Below are 7,889 nucleotides of genomic sequence, written 5' to 3' on the forward strand. Positions count from 1 at the left end.
CTACTGGGTAGTAGTCTATCTTCCATCCCCTCTCCTTACATTCTAGGATAAGTCCGGCATATTTTGACGTCTTGTACTCATGGGCCGTCTCAATGTTCTCCTCCCATGGCACAGTCAGTTCACAGAGGATGACAGACTTGGACTGCTTCGACCAGACTACCATATCTGGTCGCATGTTGGTAGTCGCAATCTCACTGGGAAAGGTCATCTGCTCATCCAAGTCTGAGACCAATTGCCAATCTCTTGCTAGACAAAGGAGCCTACTTGTGTGTTGTCTAGCTTTTCTGTTGGCTCCAGTACTTGTTCCAGCCTTCACAAATGAGATCATCGCTGGAGCTTTTAATGGCTTTGTCTGGTTTGCTTTCTCAATAGTGATCTTTAGGGCATTGCTCAGTTCTTTCAAGATCTCATTGTGCCTCCATGTATACAGGCCCTCTACCAGAGACACCTGACAATTTGATAGAATGTGTCTGAGTGAACCCTTCTTTCCACATCTATGGCAATTCTCGTTCTCAGTCTTGGCCCACTTCTTCAGGTTATGAGGAGAAGGAAGAACGTCGTAGGTTGCTCGTAACAAAAATTTGAGTGTGCCTGATTCCATTTTCCATATGTCTTTCCAGGATAGGGACCTTGCCCAGAAGGAAAAACCAGTTCCACTGGACCAGTTAGACCAGTAGAATTTTAACTGGTAACTCTGGAAATTGGAACATCGGTTTACTGGTCTAACTGGTCTAACTGGTCATACTGGTCCAGTTAAAATTTTACTGGTCCAGTTAAAAATTAAACTGTTGTTGAATTACTGGAATTTTATACTGGTCTTTTTTCTGGTGGTTGTTACTGGTCTCACTGGTCTTCATCCAATTCAAGCTGGTCTTTACTGGTATTTTCTACTGGTCTGACTGGTCCTCGAACTGGTCGAACTGGTCATCGTACTGGTCTTACTGGATCAATTTATTACATGCATTTGGTTTGTTATATACCATGGTCAGTAAAAATGTGATGGAAAAGATGGTTAGTAAATTAATGTTTCTGCTGTTATTTTAAATGTGATATATGAAATTACACGTTTTCATTGTGAATTAGTTCACACACTTATTTGGAAAGTTTTTCAACAACAATGAGTGCCATTGCAAGGATATTCCATTCTAAATCCTGATTTTTCTTTATAAAATAGGAAATATGCAAATGAGGTAAACCACGTGATCAGCATCATCAGAATTACTGGTATTACTGGTCTTGACCAGTTCAATTTCAAACAATGAATTACTTTAGACCAGTTGACTATATCAGAGGAATATATCTTGCTTTGATCTTAATCATAATTAAAGGAAATAATTATTTTAATGATAATGTTAATACTTGATAATTATGATAATATTAATAATAATAATTACAATATCAATAACAACGATAACAGTAATAAGAATGATAACAATGATCATAATAATCATAATGATAATAATTATGATAATTATAAGAAGAATGATGATAACAATGATAACGATAATAACTTTCTCTGAATTGCAAGATTCATATTCCATAATTCGTCAAATGATCTGATTTGAAATAAAGTCATTATTTATTGGACCAGTAACACCAGTTTGATGAAAAACAATTTAACTGGTATTACTACTTTGCTTCAACTGGAATGCAATTGTTTGAACTGGTCTCCAGTTGATTTTTACTGGTCCAGTTAAAAATCAACTGGTCCAGTAAACATATACTGGAAACCAGTAAAAATCTACTGGAAACCATTTATTGGACCAGAAACACCAGTTTGATGAAAAACAATTTAACTGGTATTACTAATTGCTTCAACTGGAATGCAATTGTTGGAACTGGTCTCCAGTTGATTTTTACTGGTCCAGTTAAAAATCAACTGGCCCAGTAAAAATATACTGGAAACCAGTAAAATTCTACTGGAAACCAGTAAAAATTCTTACTGGTCTTACTGGTTTTTCCTTCTGGGTGGTTCTACACACTCCCATCGACACCAAGCTCCCTGCTGCACAAGGCCAACTGCTTTAGCGACACGTCGTTCCTCCTCTTTGTGACGGATTTCGTCAGAAACCATCTTCCGCTTCATTTTTGTGCTTGCCTTAAAGAAGTACTGGGTTGGATTCATGCCTAGCTCTGCTCTATTGGTTTGTGTAGGCCCAACCATATCCTTGTGCCTCAGCCGAGATTCCATTTCCTCAACTTCTTGCTGGGCATTCCATTTGCGTCCTGTGCGAATGTCTGGCACAGTCCCCCTAAGTGTCGAGTACATGTGAGCCTTCTTCACTTTAAACTCCTCTGTAAGAGCGCCCAGGGGTAACTTCAGCTTTGTGGAATGGCCATAGAAGCTTATGTTTGTTGTGCATGGAGGGATGCCAAGCCACTTCCGGATGTGCACTGAGATTCTTTGCTCCATCCTCTCGACATGCGTCATTGCAATCTCGTACATCATCAATGGCCACATGATCCTTGGAAAGAGACCGAACTTTAGGCACCACAACTTGAGTTTATTTGGGAGGGTACATTTATCGATACGCTTAAGTCCATCCTCTACCATTGTTCGGATCTCATTTATCTGGTTCTTATCAGATAGCTCCTTTGTGAACCAGCGTCCTAAGCTCTTGACAGGGGCATCTGATATCGATGGAATGGCCTCACCACCAACGGTGTAGTGTGTCCTATCATCTAACTTTCCTTTCTTCATGGTCAAACTCCTTGACTTCCTCGGTTTGAACTTCATCCTGCACCAGCTTATCAATTGACCCAGCCGTTCCAGAACCTTCAGTGCATCGGCTGTGCATGGATTGAGTAGGGTAAGATCGTCCATGAAGGCTCGTATTGGTGGCAGCTCAAGCCCAGGTTCGATCTCAACACCTCTGCAACTGGAACTTGCAGCTCTAGTTATGACTTCCATTGCCATGACAAATAGAATTGGGGAAATGGCACACCCCATCGGGATGCCTACCTCGAGGGGCTGGTAGGCTGTAGTACTATAATAGAAGTAGTAGTAGTAGTACTCGTAGTAGTAAAGAATTCACAGACAGTATTGATTGACAGAGCGGAGTTCATACCATTTACCTTTAATCTCCCTATTTCAGGTGTGTTGTTTCATCATTGTTTGGTCATATAGAAAATAATTTGGTAGGGGCGATTGTTAAGACCCATCACCCCCAACAAATACTGTTTATCACCCCCATCCCCCTCCCCTCCTTAGCTCCTCGTAATGGGTTGGATCGGATGATCTATTGGTTTTGAGCAGATATTATAGCGCCATCATGATTATGTCTTATGTTCGTCTGCTATTAATAGATACTAATATATTCGGCCTTATCACACCTTTTCCTGAAATTCAGCAATGGCAGTCGGGTTGATATCTTATGATGCTGCATAATTTCTGGGGGATGCAATAAGAGCGATACGAATAACCCCAAGCTCAACTGTAGAATATACCATGTTTAATTTCATACGGCATTTAAATCCCTTCAAGAAAGTTTCGCAATTCATGTTTGTTGGATTACAAATTCATCATTGTATTGCTCCTCCTTTATAGGTCAGTGATCGTATCATTATAAAAGCACAATTACCCCTCTTTATGATGATATGTCTATGTTTATAATGTAATCATAGAAAGAGCAGTTTAAAAGGAATGTAACGTGTTGCAAAATCTCAAATCAAGGACGGATTGAGATAAATTCATGGTGTATTTTCATTTTTTAATGGATTAAATCTTTTTGGAAGAATGTCTAATCCTGCCATTTGTTTATACCTTGCCATGATCATAATTATGTTAGAAAAAATGAGATGTGATGTTGGTTTCATATTGGTTTCATATTACAGCCATGTTTATCTAACGTTAGCACTATTACATTTTCAGTTATAACAGAAACATGGCTAAAAGAAGATGAAAAAACTCTTGCCAACCCACAAATTAGAAGGATACAATTTTGTTAGTAGAGGTAGAAATGACCGTTTAGGCGGTGGGCTGGTATATTTACAAATAAATCACTGAAATATCAAATACATGAAGACTTAACATTTATTGAGCCGGAAGTTGAGAGTAAATTTGCTGAGAAACGTCATGCAGTTGGTATATTATATTTAGCATACTTAATATAATTCAAATACACGAATTGCAAGTTGCATCATTCATGTATATATATATATATAATAAAAATTTGTTACCCCACATTTTTAATGATATGTTCAAAATAATAAAGGATATCTATCCTCATCACACTAGACATGCCAATGATTTTGTATATTCCTTTGCTAAAATATCAGACTTCACGAAAGTCAGTAAAATATTCTGGAGTAATTACTTGGAATGCAATACCAGTTGATATTATAATGACCCCATCTATTGCTTCATTTAAACGAAAGTATATAGTAAACATCTCATACAACTTGCCCATCAAAATCACACTATGTATATTTGTATAATCCATTATGGTATTTTGGAGCCCATGCAGCCTATGAAAGGCCAATGTCCTCTGCTGGCTCCCCCGTATGTCTTCTATTGTATATTGTTTGTGTTTTGTATGTTTACGAGAAATGAATATTGCTTGTATTTCTTCTTTTTTTTATATTTATGGAACCTTTCACTTCAAGCAAACACTTAACCTGGTTACAATACACAACACATTTTATAATCAAAAGAATGAAACCTAGATTAGAAAACAACGCATTTTGCAATATACATTTCTGAAATTTTAGGGCAACTGTGTATTCTGTGATTATGTTAAAATTATTCAGTCTTTTAAAGTGATACCAGTTTCATTTTTTATGGTGCAGTAACAAAAAAGATTATTATCCCTCAAGCTTGAAATTGTTCATTTAGTTTAAAATGTTCAACAATGAAAACCAACATCTCAAATATTCATACCTCGAAACTTTTCAAATTGGCTGTGATCAACATTATTCCATAAAACACCGGATCATATTTGGATATTAATAGTCACGCATAACAAAATTATTTCACATCAACGCCAATCAAACTCAGTTCGTTCTCGAATTCTCTCTATTGAAACCAATGAATTTCATTTGGACATTTCTGCATATAAAAAAGACTACAAGTATGATTTAGCGTGGCTAACTGGACACGTTATATAATGACAAAGAATCGTGCTTTCTATACTGATTGCATTATGGAGCAATACGGAATTTATAAGGCCTACCCCTATACAGTGTGTCTAAAAAAAATACACATGTCACTTTGTGGGAAAAGACCTATATTTATGGAAAGCCAATAAAGTCAACTTCCAAATGACAGTTGAAGAACTATTCATGCTTGAGTGAGCACATATATACCCACTTAATCAAAGTATAAAAATTAGGCTGGGCAGGAATTGGAATTCCAATTTTTTTCCGTTTTTGAGAGGCGAGTCCTTTGGAACTTCCAAAGTTGAGGGTGTTGTGATAAATTGATGACCAATCATGATCAATTTAGGTTTTTCGTGCAAATTTCATGAATTATTAATTTAAATTTAATGCATGAGTTAACATGAATTGCAATTTTAAGTGCAGCATTTGAACTTTATCATGTGGATCTCAGCAGTGTGTTCATGGGAGTCAGGAGAATAGCAGTGAGATAGAACTTCAGTGGGTGAAGTAGGTTGATGGTATAAGGGTCAACAGAACATTTAGCCCCCCTCCTACAGCCCCCCCCTCCTGTTGAGATCGAGACTGATTGCTAACTTCATGTACACATGAAGTCCAGAGCGGACTGTCAATTTAATGATGAATTCTGAAAATTAGGTCATCAATATTTACCTATCAATCATTCAACCAACAATTTATCAGTAAATCAACTCGATCAATGTGATCAATCAAAATTAATATTCAGCTTTTTTTAAATGAATTATTTCATAAACCATAATTGTCAGTCATTAATTTTGTTAGTAATCATCCAACGAAAAAAAAAACCTGACCCATGAACCATCGGTCACTAGGCAGTTACGTTTTGAATACCATCCAGGAGAAAGAGAGAGAGAGAGAGAGGGGAGGGGTTGGGTACATGAATGGTCATTTGTAAAAGAACAAAAAGAAGAAGAATGCCCTTTTAATATCTCGCCCCCTTGCATGCAACAGGTATACATTACTCCTGTCACAAACACATTGAGCACGAAGATCCACATGATAAACTTAAAATGCCACACTAAAATTACAATTCCTGTTCACTCATGCATCAAATTTCAATTTAATAATTCATGTAATTTGCTCAAACAACCTAAATTGATCATGAATGATCATTATTTTATCAAAACGCCTTGACCTTTGCAAGTTCCAAAGGAATCGCCTTTCAAAGACTGACAGAAATTGGAAGTCTAATTCCCGCCCAGCCTAATTTTCATACCCACTGCTTATTCAAGCATGAATAGTTTTCCAACTTTTTGGTGTCATTCAAAAGTTGACTTTATTGGTTTTCCATAAACATAAGTCTTTCCCCCAAAGTGACATGTTTTTTTTATTTGGCAGCCATTTCAAAAGTGCATAGTTTTTTTTGAGCCGCACTGCAGTTGCGAAACATTTCGTGAGGAGTTGGAACCCGCTCCCCATTCAAGACAAATTGAGTTAGTGTTTGAACGTAACATTAGACCGTCTACAAACATGGTTTTACTTTCCTCTCAATGGTTTTATTTGTTTTGAAATGTCACATTACGAATAAAACAATTCCATTATGGAAATTTTCACAATTGGTGCATGGTGCGACTGCCTACAACCGTTGCGATTCTGTACAACATATATTTTGACCAACTTAAATGATCGCAAACGATCGCATGAGCAATTGTGAAAGCCCCTTCAGATATTTTATATATTTCTTGGTAGGCCTATAGTGAACAGCAGAACTTGTTAGGTTCCCATGATTAATTCTCTCCGAATCCGCGATTGAATTGAAGTGAATTGATTGGCATTTGGAATGTAGAAATTGGCCATCCATCAATTGGACATTGAACAAGGAAGCCACAGTGAAAATTTGAAAATTGTTTGTGTTTTGATTTATCATGATAAAAATTCACAACTCTTTCTTCATGTCTTTCATCTCTTAATATAAATATTAGGCCTATCAATCAGAATGATCACTTCAAAAAGGCTTGCAACTTGATTACTATACAAAACACAAAACTTCTTCACGCAGATGATTATCATGGTGAAAATATTAGTTTTTTAATAATGCAAATTTTGTTAAATAAGTGCTTGCCTTTTTTGGCTGTGCCCCCCATCGAATTGGTTCCACTGACTGCCTCTGTCGCCCTTTTAATAGTAATTGGCGCCATAATTGACCAAAAAGCGAGTCATGTAAGTGATGGAATTTATAATTTCAGATTTGACTTATGTCAAAACCGCTCGCTCGCTAGATATATATTTAGGTTTTCTAGTGGAAGAACTAAAGCCTGAATACATCTTATCACTTCAAAATAGCTTAATTTTTGCATAAAGCTTTTTTGAATTGATAACGTAACTGATAAAGCAAAACAAACAATTAAAGAGACAAAGAAAGCGATGGAGCCCGAGATGGAAACGGAAAAATTGAAAGAAAAGAAGAAAAAAATACCCTAAAGGAAAATCTACATTAAAAAAAATAGGGCGACCACAATAAAAGAACCTGAATTCATGCATATACCAATAATATTATTATTATTATAAACAACAAAAATATCAAAGAATAGGCCTATAAAATTAATCACTATTTTCTCGAAGGCTAGGGGAATATTCCGAATTCAGTGGGTCATTGTCTCATTTCACATAATATCTAGATACATGTACAGGTAATGATGTTGTTTTTTTAGTTCTTGTACTACAGTACTAGTATATGAAATGAAACGAAGATATTTTTTTTCGGTTTTGATAAACTTTAATGAATTCTTTTTCAAAAAGTCCCAACATGCAATGCG

The sequence above is a fragment of the Lytechinus pictus genome, chromosome 10 (genome assembly GCF_037042905.1).
Source record: "Lytechinus pictus isolate F3 Inbred chromosome 10, Lp3.0, whole genome shotgun sequence".
Classification (NCBI taxonomy): Eukaryota; Metazoa; Echinodermata; class Echinoidea; order Temnopleuroida; family Toxopneustidae; genus Lytechinus; species Lytechinus pictus.